This window comes from Nerophis ophidion, linkage group LG21 (assembly GCF_033978795.1).
Source record: "Nerophis ophidion isolate RoL-2023_Sa linkage group LG21, RoL_Noph_v1.0, whole genome shotgun sequence".
NCBI classification, from domain to species: domain Eukaryota; kingdom Metazoa; phylum Chordata; class Actinopteri; order Syngnathiformes; family Syngnathidae; genus Nerophis; species Nerophis ophidion.
In genome coordinates, this window is record NC_084631.1 from 15,781,519 (window position 1) to 15,797,245 (window position 15,727).

The 15,727-nt window shown below is 43.9% G+C and overlaps 1 non-coding gene across 1 annotated transcript; it reads right to left on the minus strand.

Annotated features, from left to right (window-relative positions):
- Positions 1-630: 630 nt before the first annotated feature.
- Positions 631-702, minus strand: trnaq-cug (transfer RNA glutamine (anticodon CUG)). The gene has a single exon. It is a non-coding gene; the product is annotated as a tRNA-Gln (tRNA).
- Positions 703-15,727: the final 15,025 nt, after the last annotated feature.

A 15,727-nucleotide genomic window follows, 5' to 3' on the forward strand; every position in this document is an offset into this window, starting at 1 on the left:
GGTTAGTATATTTTACTTTTACCAGTAATTTAAAGGTACGGCTATTTTGATGCAAAAAAAGAACTAAGAGTTATAAGCTTTGTCCTAAAACAATTAGAGTATAGGGACCACTGTACTTGATTTTATACATTTTCATTAATCCCTTGAGTGTGTGTAGTTTGGAAAATTGAGCTAAGAGTTAAAGTCACTGTTCAGAGCTTGTCTTGCAACCAAAGCGAGAATCATACGACCAGACCACCAAGCCCCAAATAATTATGTTTCAACAAACAATCTCATGAATTGTGAGGTTTCAACAGGGAACACAATCTCAAACTGGGTTAGTAGATAGCACTTTTACCACTAATTTAAAGGTATCGCTATTTTCATGCAAAACGGAACTAAGGGTTACAAGCTCTGTCCTAAAAAAAATAGAGCTCGTAAATTGAGGTACCACTCTACTTGACTTTATGGATTTTCATTGATCCCTTGAGTGTGTGCATTTTGGAACATTTAAGTAAACTTTAAGATCAAGTCTCACGTCACAAATTAAACAACTTTACAACTGTCTGTGTGAGGTAAAAAGTCATGATTGAATAAACGAATTACAAACACCAAAGCTTGCAAAACGTAAGTCAAACAGGTCTCATAAGGAGGTTCCACCAAGATTTGATCTTGGATCACTGGATTCAGAGTCCAGTGTGCTAACCATTACACCATGGAACCTGCATATATGTGTGAAAAACAACTGATTTTTTATTTGATTCATTAAGTGTGTGTCGTAAGCAAAATAGAGGTTAAAGTTTAAAATTAAATCAAAAGTCATTAATGAAATTTTTTTTTACTGTTGACAAATGGAAAAATTAATGCATGATAAACAAAAAGGTATACTCGAGAATTGAACCAGGGAGTCTCGCACCCAAAATGAGAATCTTATGAGTAGACCAACAAGCCCCAAAAATTGCGTTTAAAACATAAATGCTCATGAACTATGAGATTTTAAAAGGGAACACAATCTAAAACTAGGTTAGTATGTTTTACTTATACCACTAATTTAAAGGTATGGCTGTTTTCGTGCAAAAAATAACTAAATGTTTAAGCAGGTGTCAAATACATTTGCGGAGTCTATTAGGCTCTTGTCTTGCTATTACTCTTTGTGCACTTCCTAGTCACGTGACCGCCACAGTCCAATCAGCTTTAGGCATATACCGGTAGCCGGAAGTAACTGGTATGCTCTTGCTGTACTTAATCTTTGGCAACTCGGCGCACTCCGCCCTTGTCACGTGACCGCCGCGGTCCAATTGGTGGTGCTTATAAGCCGGTACCAGGAAGTAGCCAGGAGACAGGACATGAGATCGATTACATTTCTGCTCGAGAGCCGACTTCCAGCGCAAGATTCTTTGTCATTAAGCTGTATTTGACTGTAGAAGCTGAATTGGCCAGGCTTCTCTTTTTGATGTCGAGCTAAGGAAAATAATCACCAAGTCCAAGGATCAAGTTTGGAAGATTCCAGCCAGGAACCTCACCACCTGCTCTGTCTGGGCTGGTAGGAGGCTCTCGAGCCGACCCTTTACAATTGTCACTTTACCTGCAGCACATGGACTGTACTGCCATCCTTTTTCCCCCAAGAGCAACTATCTGAACTGAGATTTAAACAAGATCCAGAGACACTGAATAGTTAAATGGAATTGTATATATGTATATAGTACTTGTGTTTTTCTCTTTAAATTACTTTCATGTTGAATGGCCATTCAACTCATTGTGTGTGTATATATCTGCTGTCCATCACTAATTCTCTAATACACGGTGTCAACCAAACTACAATTCAAGCTCAGCCTCTCTCTAGGAGTTGAAACTAGTCTTCTGTTCCTAGCCCATAACACCCCATAAATATATTTAGTGCATTGCTTTGTAGCACGTATAGGTTACATAAGGGTTACAAGCTCTGTCCTAAAACAATTAGAGTATAGGTACGACTGTACCTGATTTTATACATTTTCATTGATCCCTTGGGTGTCTACTGTTTGGAAAATTGAGGTAAACGTTAAGACCAAGTCTCACGTTACAAATGGAATGACTTTAAAACAGTCAGGTAAAAAGTCATGATTGAATAAAATAATTACAAACTCCAGGGCTTGCAAAAAGGAAGTCAAATGGAGGTCGCACGAAGATTTGAACTTGGATCACTGGATTCAGAGTCCAGTATGCAGTTTGGAAAATTGAGCTTAGAGTTTGAAATCACTATTGAAGGATTGTCCTGGAATGGATTACGAGACCTCTCGCACCCAAAGCGAGAATCATACTACTAGACTAAGTAGCCCAGAGTTGTGCATTACCAAATTTTCAAAAAAGTTGGTATTTCATTTGGGGAGCCAATATGTAACCACACTTTTATTAACACAAATGTTTAATTTGAGATTTTTCAGGAATTAAACCCCAGACCCCTGCGATTAGATGGCGACTTGTCCCCGCCCACCGCCCGAGTGCAGCTGAGATAGGCTCCAGCACCCCCTTGCACCCCGAAAGGGATAAGCTGTAGAAAATGGATGGATGGATGGAACCCTAGAGATGCTACCTCAGTCTCATCCTAAAACTCATTTGTACACTCAAGCCTTTAAATAGACCCCTTTTTTAGACTAGTTGATCTGCCGTTTCTTTTCTTTTCTCCTCTGCCCCCCTCTCCCTTGTGTGTGTGTGCGTTAGTGGGTAGGGCGGGGGGTACAGGTCCGTTGGCCATGGATGAAGTGCTGGCTGTCCAGAGTCGGGACACTGGGTGGACCGCTCGCCTGTGCATCGGTTGGGGACATCTCTGTGCTGCTGACCCGTCTCCGCTTGGGATGGTCTCCTGCTGGCCCCACTATGGACTGGACTCTCGCTATTATGTTGGATCCGCTATGGACTGGACTTTCACAATATTATGTAGACCCACTCGACGTCAATTGCTTTCGGTCTCCCCCTATATGTATGTATATATATATATATATATATATATATATATATATATATATATACATATATATATATATATACATATACATATATATATATATACATATATATATATATACTGTAATAATCCCAGGAATGCAGGCTCATACAACTTCTCCGTTTTATCTTATCTTTATTGCACAAGATGCAAAACAACCATATTACAGCTCTCATGTGTTTCTCCAACGCTCTTCCCGGGCAACTCGAACACTCACTCGCTATCAACAACGTCACTTCCCTAAAACTTCCCGGAAGTCCAGCCCCCCAGCCAAAGTCATTGGCTAACACCCCGTAGCCAGCCGCTACATCACCCCCCCCCTTACAAAAAGTCCTCGCCCTCGAGGACTGACCCGTAAGGCAACATTTGGTGACATCACAACAGCATATAAATCAGAGCAACACATTAGTGCAAACACAATAATGTAGACAACGTAACCTTTACATCACACAAAACAGGTTTACAACACAAGCCCCCACCACTCCCCCTTTTTCCCTAGTCTGAGGACACCACAAAGTCTTGCAAGCGGTCCGGAGGCCTTTTTTCCCGCCTCGGCCGCTCCCTTCCAGTCCCCAGGAATGGGACAACTGGGTCAGGTGTGTCAGTCCTCGGGAGGGAGCTGGAGGGGGCGGGGGACACAAGGGGTGGGGAAATTGGTTCTCCCTAGGGCGTAAGCGGCGTATTGGGAAAGGGCTGGGTGGGCAAGGGAGAGGTCACCTGTGTATCCGGGGCAGGGGAAGGGGGATCCCCCCGGTAGGGGGCTAGTCTGTCTCTGTGGAGGGCCACTTTCCTTCCACGGGGGGGGGAAGCTGGACACGATACACAACCTCTACCAGCTTCTGGAGTATCCTACAGGGCCCTGTCCATTTGCTGTCCAGCTTGGGACTGCGGCCCTTCTTCCGAATCGGGTTGTAAACCCTGACCAACTCGCCTGGCACGAAGTCCCTCCCTCGGGTCGTCACGTCATAGTAGCGCTTTTGTTTCACACCAGCTTCCTGCAGCTGCTCCCGAGCGAAACCGTGGCCTGAGTCCAGCCGGTCCTGTAATTTCCTGGCGTACTCTGGTCCTGCAGCGAAGGCCGGGGCATCAGGAGGGCGGCCAAACGCCAGCTGTGCTGGTGTGCGCATCTCTCTCCCTAGCATGAGAAGCGCCGGTGTGTACTCCGTGGATTCCTGGACAGCAGAGCGACACGTCATCAGCACCAGCGGTAGGTGTTCGTCCCAGTATCGCTGGTGGCGGGAGGTGACAATGGCGAGCTGATCTCCCAGGTTGCAGTGGAATCGCTCCACCAACCCATCACTCTGAGGGTGCAATGGGGTAGTGCGGGTTTTGTGGATACCCAGGCGCTCGCACAAGGCGGCAAACACCCGGGACTCAAAGTTTGTGCCCCGGTCACTGTGCAGAGACGCCATGACGCCAAACCAACTTATCATGCCCCCCACCAGGGCATTAGCAATGGTCTCTGCCTCCTGGTTGGAAATGGCGTATGCCTCTGGCCACTTTGTAAAATAGTCAATGGCGGAAGGACATAGCGGTTCCCCTTGTCCGACGGTGGGTACGGCCCCGTAACGTCAACCCCCACCCTGTCCATGGGGCACCCCACTGGGAACTGTTGGAGCGGCGCCTGTGCGCGCCCAGTGGGGCCTTTGCGGGCAACGCAGGGGTCGCAGCGGCGGCAGAAATCTTCCACATCTCTCTTTTGCCGACCCCAAAAGAACCCCTGTCGCAGCCGCTTAAGTGTTTTGGCCACCCCGAAATGTCCAGACCCACTTTCCCCATGCACTGCCCCTTGCAGTCCCTTTGGCACCACCACCTGCCACTGTTCTTCACCCGTGGCCGCGGCCTTAAATGCCCGCTGCAGCACGCCTTGGGACACCCGCAGTGAGTCAAACATGGCCCACAGTCCCTTGGTAGCCTTGGAGAATGGTGCCACCGCGAAGAGCCGGAAACTAGGTCCAGGGACTCATCAATACGGGGAAGGGGGTAAGAGTCCTTTGTGGTCACTTCGTTCAGCCGTCTGTAATCCACACAGAATCGCCAATCATCAGCCTTCTTCTTCGCGACCATGACCACAGGCGCCGCCCAGGGGCTCTCAGACGGCTCAATAAAGTCGGCCCGCAGCAGGTCATCCACGGCCTTGTCGCATACCTGCTGTCGAGCGAGGGGGATGCGGCGCGCGTGAGACTTGATGGGCCGCGCCAAACCAGTGTGTATTACATGCTCTGCCAAGTGGGTTCTTCCCACTTCACTCTCATTCGTTGCAAAGCTGCCCTGAAATTCCATCAGCAGCTGTTTCAGCTGTTCCTGTTGCTGTTTTTCCAGGTCTCCGTACTCCTCTCTCCACACCCCTCCCCTTATGACCGGGGGTCCCGGCTGTGGGCGAGGGTATGTGGCCGGTGTTGCCCGGGGCTGGCATCCCAAGTTAGTAAACAGCTCTGTCCCCCCCCCTCATTGGCTGAAAGGAGACAGGGTGAGGGTAGGAGTAGTAACTTGGTGCGGTGTGAGGCAACCAGAATGCAGAGGCATGCGGTGAAACGGGAAGGGGCCTGGGAACTAGGGGACCCATGGCAACTGTTGGGCCCAACGGGAAGTTAAGTGTACCCCTCCCCATGTCTAGCAGGCACCCAGTGACTTGGAGGAAGTCCAGCCCTAAGATGCAGCAGTCTTGCACGCCTGCCACCCAAACTAGATGGCGGACTTTTTCCCCCACGCACAACCACAGGAACCCCTTCCCCACCATAGGAGTAAGCTGGCCAGTGACTGTGCGGAGCTGTACTGCTGTAGGCCCAAGTGGTGTACTGCTGGGCAGAAATTCTGGTCTTACCAGCGTTACTGATGACCCTGTGTTCACCAGGCCCACGATAGGCACCCCCTGGACAGAGACAGCAACGAGGCAGGAGCCATTGGTGGCACACTGCTTTCGTCTACTTCTGGGGGGGACGGAGCCCCTACCCCCTGGCTGTGCCGCTGGGCTCCTCCGGTTGCCAGAAAGCGAGGACTAGAAGAAGGCGAGTCGTCGTCTGCTTCTGGGGGGGATGGAGCCCCTCCCCCCTGGCTGTGCTGACGGGCTCCCTCCCCTGCCTGACGAGCGTGTGCTGGCGAGTCAGGGTTCGTGGTGGACGTAGGGGCCCGCATACCCCCAACTATGCGGGCCCGGCGCAGTTCCCGGCTCACGACGAGTGGCAGGGCACTCCCTGCGAAAGTGTCCAGGTTGGCCACATCCCCAGCAGACCTGCATGGGGCGCGGGCCACGTTGATTTTGCAGAGTCACCGCCCTCAGTAGTTCGGTAATTTCTGTCCCCCAAGCCGGCGCCCTATCACCAGACGGGTGTGACGACACTGCCCTCACTGGATGGGGTTTCATTTCCGGTTCCCCAGCTGCAGCCGCACTTCCCAGCATCTCCCTCTCAACAGCAGCTTCCAGTGCCTCCTGCAGGGACCTCGGGTGCTGAAGCTGCACTTGCACGAGCAGGTCAGGAGGAGTAATTGCTCCAACAAACAGGTCAGTTGCGAGCTCGTTTCGTGCATCAGCAGGCAGGTGACCATATGCACGGCGCACCTGGCCCTCAATGTCATTAGCGAGCCCCCGGAGTGGCTCGCCAGGCTTCCTGCACCTCCCTCTCAGTTCAGTTTTAAAAAGTGCTGGCTGAGACCATCTCCCAAACCTCCTCTTGAGCGCCCCCACCAGGGCTGTGTAGCATCGCTGCTGTTCAGGATCCAGCAGCAGGAGGCACGAAAGAGCCTCTCCCTCTAGACACAAAGCCAATTACAATGCTTTGTCCTTTTCTTCCCACCTTCTAGCGTCTGCCAACAGTTCAAATTGAGCGTGGAACGCCTCCCAATCCGATCCACCGGCAAATTTTAGCGTCTTCACTGATGCAGCAGACGGTGGGGGGGACGCGCCGTGCGGGGAAGTTGCGGGCGGCGGCAACTTTACATCTTCACGGGTCGACGAGCCGCTAGTGGGCGAGCAGTAGCGCGGCTGTTCGACAGTCACCCGCTCCAAAACAGCGTCATCCCGCTCCACTTTATACTTCCTTTCACCGGAGCTAAACATGATAAACGACTAACGGTCCTAGCTAACTCACAGACTGAAGTTAATGCGCGGTACGCAGCGTGTCCTTACCGCGACAAAGTCTCTTTCGAACTCGCCGTTTTACTTCTGACACCAGTGTAATAATCCCAGGAATGCAGGCTCATACAACTTCTCCGTTTTATCTTATCTTTATTGCACAAGATGCAAAACAACCATACAACAGCTCTCATGTGTCTCTCCAACGTTTTTCCCGGGCAACTCGAACACTCACTCGCTATCAACAACGTCACTTCCCTATCTCTTCCCGGAAGTCCCGCCCCCCAGACAGAAGTAATTGGCTAGCACCCCGTAGCCAGCCAATACAATATATATATATATATATATATATATATATATATATATATATATATATATCGAGCTTTCCCATAGTCATTCACATCAACGTCCCACTGGAGTGAGATTTTCCTTACCCGTATGTGTGCAGCCCTTTGAGACACTTATGATTTAGGGCTATGTAAATAAACATTGATTGATTAATTGAAGCCCAGACCCGAGGCGAAAATAATACGACTAGATTAACAAGCTCTGAGTTGTGATTTTGCAAGAATCACAATAAATAAAAAGTTAAACCTAAATGTGGTATTTTGATAAGGGACACAATCTGAAACTGAGCTTCTATATTGCATTTTTAACCCAAATTGGATTTAACACAATTTTTTAATACCAAAATCAACTAAGGCTTATGAGCTCAGTCCTATAGAACAAGGTGTGGTCGTAGATTTAAGTACAACTGTATTTGATTTATATTTTCCTTGGTCCCTTGAGTGTGTGCAGTTTGGAAAATTGAGCTAAGAGTTTAAAATCGCTGTTAAGGGCTTGTTTGGGAATTTAACCCAGGACCTCTTGCACTTTGAGTGAGATGGTGGAACAGAGGTTAGTGTGTGTGCCTCACAATACGAAGGTCTTGGCCTTGGGATCTTTCTGTGTGAGGTATGCATGTTCTCCCCGTGACTATGTGGGTTCCCTCTGTGTACTCCGGCTTCCTTCCACCTCCAAATTACTACTGTATTTGATTTTATACATTTTCATTGATCCGTCGTGTGCGTGCGATTTTGCAAACACAGCTAATAGTTTAAAATCATCATTAAGGGATTTCTGGGATTTGAACCCAGGACCTCTAGCCCCCAAGAGAGAATGGGAAATGTGTTATATTTGTATAGCACTTTTCTACCTTTTTAAGGAACATAAAGCACTTTGACACTATTTCCACTTTCACCTATTCACACACACATTCACACACTGATGGCAGGAGCTGCCATGCAAGGACACAACAGATGGGGATTGAACCAGGAATCCTCATGTTGCTGGCACAGCCACTGTCCCAAATATGCCATGCCCTCCCTGATAATCATGCAATTAGACCAACAAGCCCAAAATAATCACAAATCAACAAAAAATCTCATGAATTGTGGACAGTAAACACATTCTGAAACGAGGTTAGTATTTTGCACTTTTACTACTGATTCAAAGGTATGGCTATTTTCATGCAAAAAAAGAACTGAGGGTTCTGTCCTAAAACAATTAGAGCTCGTAAATTGAGTTACCACTTGATTTTAGGGAACTTTATTGAGCCGTTGAGTGTGTGCCGTGAGAAGAATAAAGGTTAAAGTTTAAAAATAAATCGAAAGTCATTCGACTGTGGACAAATGAAAAACTCATACATGATAAACACAAGGGTTTCTCCAGGAATTGAAACCGGAGCGTCTCATATCCTAAGCAAGAACCTTACGACTAAACCAACAAGCCCCCTACAAACATGTTTTAACAAAACATCTTATGAAGTGTGAGGTTTCAACAGGGACATCATTCTGAAACTGGGTTAGTATATTGCACTTTAACCACTAATTTAAAGTTATGGCTAATTTAATGCAAAAAAGACTTAAGGGTTACAAGCTCTGTCCTAAAACAATTGGACCTTGTAAATTGAGGTACCACTGTACTTCATTTTATACAATTTCATTGATCCCTTGAGTGTGTGCAGTTTGGAAAATTGAGCTCTGAGTTTAAAATCACTGTTAAGGGCTTGTTCAGGAATTGACCTCTCGCACCCTAAGCAAAAATCATACGACTGCTTCACCAAATCTTCATAAATGTTGATATTTTATTTGGAGAGAACATCTGGTACTACACTTTTATTAACACAAATTTTGATTCACTACAATTCTCATGCATAAATGAACAGAAGCTTTTTAGGAATTGAACCCCATATTCTACGCGACTAGACCAACAAGCTCTGAGTTGTGATTTTGCAAGAATGTCAATAAATGTGATATTTTGATAGGGGACACAATCTGAAACTGGGCTTCCATTTTGCACTTTTAACTCAAATTAGATGTACTGCAAAAAAAAATTTTATAACAAAATGAACTAAGGCTTATGAGCTCAGTCCTAGAACAAAATGTGGTCCTAGATTTAAGTACTATTATATTTGATTTTATGAATTTTCATTAAATTCCGTCAGTGTCAGTTGTCTGGATAATTGAGGTAAAAGTTTAAAATTAAGTCTAAAGTCACAAATGTAGAGACAAGTGTGTGTATGAGGTAAAAAGTGATGTATAAATACATGACTTATAACAAAACAGGGGTCACATTCTGAAACTGGTTTACAACACTAAACTTTTTACACAAGTTTGTATTCATTACACCATGGAACATACAAAAATGCACATAAAACCTTTGGATCCCACAGTACACAGTACTTGATTGGATTTGATCGATTTTCGTTGATCCCTTGAGTGTGCGCCTTTAGGAAAATGGAGCTAAAAGTTTCAGATCAGGTCTAAAGTTAAAAAAAAATGACATGACTTTCGACGGGGGGGAAATAATGACTGAAAACAAGAATTACAAACACAAGGGCTCGTCCATGAAACACACCCTGAAACAGTATGGTTCCACAAATCTCATGAAAGGTGAGATGTAACTAGGGTACACAATCTAAAATTGTACTACACTCTTAACCTAAAATTAAATTAAAAGCAAAAGTTAAACTAAAGGTGAAGTCAGTTGGTCTAGGAGTATAATTCCAGCTTTTGGGTGTGAGAGATCTTGGTTTCAATTCCTGGAGAAGTCATTAACAGTGTTTTTTAACTCCAAGCTCAATTTTCCAAACTGCACCCATTCAAAGGATCAATGAAAATGTATAAAATAAAAAATACAAACTCTAATTGTTTTAGGACATACTTTGTAACACTTAATTCTTTTTTGCATGAAAATTTGTGGTAAAAGTGCAATATACTAATTTAGTCTTATATTGCGTTCCCTGTTAAAATATCACAATTCATTAAATCTTTCTTTGAAGCAAGATTTTTCAGGGCTTGTTGGTCTAGTTGTATGATTCTTGCTTTGGGTGCAAGAGGTCCCGGGTTCAATTCATGGACAAGCCCTTGTGTTTATCAGGTATTAATTTTGCATTTGTCCACAGCTGAATTTCTTTCATGAATCACTTTTGACTTAATTTTAAACTTCAACCTCTATTTTTCTCACGGGACACACTCAATGGATCAATTAAAATTTATGGAATCAGACCCTGTGTGCTGTTGGATCCCAACATTTTACCCACATGTATGCAGGTTCCATGGTGTAATGGTTAGCACACTGGTGATCCAAGTTCAAATCTTGGTGGAACCTCCTTGTGAAAGCTGTGATCTCCAATTGACTTACTCAAGTCAAATGGAATAAAGGAATTACCTACTGAACAAACTCAAGGGATCACTGAAAATCCATAAAATGAAGCACAGTGGTACTTCAATTTACAAGCTCTAATTGTTTTAGGACAGAGCTTGTAACTCTTAATTCTTTTCTGCATGAAAATAGCCATACCTTTAAATTAGTGGTAAAAGTGCAATATACTGACCCATTTTCAGAATGATTTCCCTGTTAGAATCTCATAATTCATAAGATTTTCTGTTGAGCAATATTTTGCGGGGCTTGTTGGTCTAGTCATATGATTCTTGCCTCGGGTGCGATAGGACCCGGATTTAATTTCTGGACAAGCCCTTGTGTTTATCAGGTGTGAGTTTTTCATTAGTCCACAGTCGAAATCCTTTTCATGAATGAATTTTGACTTATTTTTTAACTTTAACCTTTATTTTTCTCACAGCACACACTCGATAGATCAATAAAAATCCATAAAATCAAGTACAGTGTCACCTCTATTTACGAGCTCTAATTGTTTTAGGACAGACATTTTAACCCTTAATTCTTTTTTGCATGACTATAGCCATACCTTTAAATTAGTGGTAATGTGTGTAATATACTAACCCAGTCACAGAATGTGTTCCCTGAGAGATGTTTTGTTGAAACACAAATAAAGTAGTACTTAAATCTACGACTACAGTTTGTTCTCGGACTGAGCTCAAAAGCTACAAAAAAAAAAAATCTAAGTAAATCCAATTTGTGGTAAAAGTGCAACATGGACTCCCAGTTTCAGATTGTGTCCCCTATAAAAATATCACATTTATTGAGATTGTTGCAAAATCACAACACAAGTCTCTTAGGGAGATGCCAGCCACCCTTCTGAGGAAAGTCATTTCAGCCGTTTGTATCCGCGATCTTATTCTTTCGGTTATGACCCACACTTCATGACCAAAGGTGTGTAGATACTGTAGCTCGGTAGACCAAGAGCTTTGCCTTCTGGCTCAGCCAGTTGGAACTGGCGCGAATCACGTGAATGACGTTCGCGAACCTACTGACGCAGGGAAATGACTGTGTCGCGACGTAAATCTCGTGAATCACGTTCGCGAACTTACTGACGCAGAGAACTGACTGTGTCGCGACGTGAATCACGTTCGCGAACCTACTGACGCAGGGAAATGACTGTGTCGCGACGTAAATCTCGTGAATCACGTTCGCAAACGTACTGACGCAGAGAAATGACTGTGTCGCGACGTGAATCTCGTGAATCACGTTCGCGAACGTACTGACGCAGAGAAATGACTGTGTCGCGACGTGAATCACGTGAATCACGTTCGCGAACGTACTGACGCAGAGAAATGACTGTGTCGCGACGTGAATCACGTTCGCGAACATACTGACTCAGAGAACTGACTGTGTCGCGACGTGAATCACGTTCGCGAACCTACTGACGCAGGGAAATGACTGTGTCGCGACGTAAATCTCGTGAATCACGTTCGCGAAAGTACTGACGCAGAGAAATGACTGTGTCGCGACGTGACTCACGTTCGCGAACATACTGACTCAGAGAACTGACTGTGTCCCGACGTGAATCACGTGAATTACGTGAATAACATTCGCAAATGTTCGCAAACGTACTGATGCAGAGAACTGACTGTGTCGCGACGTGAATCACGTTCGCGAACCTACTGACGCAGGGAAATGACTGTGTCGCGACGTAAATCTTGTGAATCACGTTCGCGAACGTACTGACGCAGGGAAATGACTGTGTCGCGACGTAAATCTCGTGAATCACGTTCGCGAAAGTACTGACGCAGAGAACTGACTGTCGCGACGTAAATCACGTTCGCGAACGTACTGACGCAGAGAAATGACTGTGTCGCGACGTGAATCACGTTCGCGAACATACTGACTCAGAGAACTGACTGTGTCCCGACGTGAATCACGTGAATTACGTGAATAACATTCGCAAATGTTCGCAAACGTACTGATGCAGAGAACTGACTGTGTCGCGACGTGAATCACGTTCGTGAACGTACTGACGCAGAGAACTGACTGTGTCACGACGTGAATCACGTGAATCACGTGAATAACGTTCGCAAACGTTCGCAAACGTACTGACGCAGAGAACTGACTGTGTCGCGACGTGAATCACGTGAATCACGTTCGTGAACGTACTGACGCAGGGAAGTGACTGTGTCGCGGAGGATGACGTCACATTGGGTGCTGAGGGCTTGTGTCGTTCGCGAACTGACACACAGTGAGATCTGCCGCTGGGGAAGCTGTTACTGACTGACTCATGATTCGCCGACCTGCACACATTTTTTATTCTATTTTTCATATTGTGTTTATTATATACCCTTTTTAGAGTGACCATAATTGTTTGAAAAAAAAAAAACCCACATTGGATGTGATATAAAAGGAAGAGTGATTTTTATTACATTTTTAATACATGTATGTTTTGTTAGAAACATTACATGTTAAAATAATAAAATGCAATGTGAAAAAAGAAAACTTGTAACACATTTTAGAATCATTTTGTCTATCTTGTCAAATCCACTATGAATTGTTAAAATACATGTAATGTAATAATGTAGAAAATAATTGCATTTCAAACACATTTAAGAACATATTTCAAATTTTGTTGTCGAGTCAAATGTTAAAATGTAAAAATAATAATACCATTTGTAAATTTGTATGTAATATCTACCACTTTAAAAAACTTTTTTTTTAAATTATTTTGTTTTCAGATCCAGTTTAAAATGTCATGGACACCTCATGGAGAGGACACAAAAAAAAGAAGAAGGAAAAAAAAGAAAATAATATTTGTAGCAAAGTTTGAAATAAATTGTTATTATCTTTTCAGATTCACACACAGCGAGATCTGCCGCTGGGGAAGCTGTTACTGACTGACTCATGTTTCACCGACCTGTACACAGAACTGCTGCCGCAGAAGTGATTCGGTGAACGAATCTTTTGAACAAATCAATTTAAGGAACTGATTCTAGTGATTCAGTACAGTCAAAAGAACTGCCGATCCCATCAATACTGAACAGCAGGACAGGTGTAACAACATTATTACCTGTCCTTCCTTATAACTCCTTGTGGAGATCACAATGCTTATTATGTAAATGTTTACCTAAGTGGTAAGCAACGGTGGTAATACTAATCGCCACATTTGGCGTGGTGTGTTTTAAAGTGGCAATTGCAGCCTCCTTGTTTAAAGTGTCACCTTTATTGTTAGTTTTGAGCCCAAATACCTCCATATTGTACTTCACCAAATTGTCATTTTTTGCCATTCCTCCTCTCCATGATGTTATTGCTTGTATGCACTTTGTGTGTGCGTTCTGACACACTCAACATCACGCGCCTCGGTTCTGTAGTCACCGCCGTACAGTGGCATTCAGATGAAAGAACGGTACCGGTAGATTTTTATAAAATACACAGCCTGTTTCCATATGAGTTGGGAAATTTTGTTGGATGTAAATATAAACGCAATACAATGATTTGCAAATCCTTTTCAACCCATAGGGACGGTGTGGCGCAGTGGGAGAGTGGCCGTGCGCAACCCGAGGGTCACTGGTTCAAATCCCACCTAGAACCAACCTCGTCATGTCCGTTGTGTCCTGAGCAAGACACTTCACCCTTGCTCCTGATGGGTGCTGGTTGGCGCCTTGCATGGCAGCTCCCTCCATCAGTGTGTGAATGGGTAAATGTTGAAGTAGTGTCAAAGCGCTTTGAGTACCTTGAAGGTAGAAAAGCGCTATACAAGTACAACCCATTTATTATTTATTTATTATATTCAATTGAATGCACTACAAAGACAAGATATTTGATGTTCAAACTCAATAAACTTAAATTTTTTTTTGCAAATAATAATTAACTTAGAATTTCATGGCTGCAACACGTGCCAAAGTAGTTGGGAAAGGGCATGTTCACCACTGTGTTACATCACCTTTTCTTTTAACAACACTCAATAAACGTTTGGGAACTGAAGAAACTAATTGTTGAAGCTTTGAAAGTGGAATTCTTTACCATTCTTGCTTGATGTACAGCTTAAGTTGTTCAACAGTCTGCGGTCTTGTTGTCGTATTTTACGCTTCATAATGCGCCACACATTTTCCATGGGAGACATGTCTGGACTGCAGGCGGGCCAGGAAAGTACCCGCACTCTTTTACTACAAAGCCACGCTGTAGTAAAAAATGGACACATTGATGATACAGCAGAGGATTGGGAGAATGTCATGTGGTCAGATGAAACAAAAATATAACTTTTTGGTATAAACTCAACTCCTTGTGTTTGGAGGAAGAAGAATACTGAGTTGCATCCCAAGAACACCACACCTACTGTGAAGCATGGGGGTGGAAACATCATGCTTTGGGGCTGTTTGTCTGCTAAAGGGACAGGACGATTGATCCATGTTAAGGAAAGAATGAATGTGGCCATGTATCGTGAGATTTTGAGCCAAAACCTCCTTCTATCAGTGAGAGTTTTGAATGGTTGACCAAATACTTATTTTCCACCATAATTTACAAATACATTCTTTAAAAAATCCTAAAATGTAAATTTTAGGATTTTTTTTTCACATTCTGTCGCTCACAGTTGAAGTGTACCTATGATTAAAATGATAGACCTCTGTGATCATTTTAAGTGGGAGAACTTGCACAATCGGTGGCTGACTAAATACTTTTTTGCCCCACTGTATATATATATATATATAGATGGATTAGGGGTGTGGGGAAAAATCGATTCAAATACGAATCGAATCGTTTAGGTTGTACGATTCAGAATCGATTCCAATTTTTAAAAAATCTATTTTTTTTATTTTAATTTTTTTTTTTAATTAATCCAACAAACCACTACACAGCAATACAATAACAATGCAATCCAATTCCAAGACCAAACCTGACCCAGTAACACTCAGAACTGCAATAAACAGAGCACTTGAGAGGAGACACAAACACGACACAGAACAAACCAAAAGAATGGAAACAAAAATTAATATCATCAAAAACAATATCAATATTAGTTATAA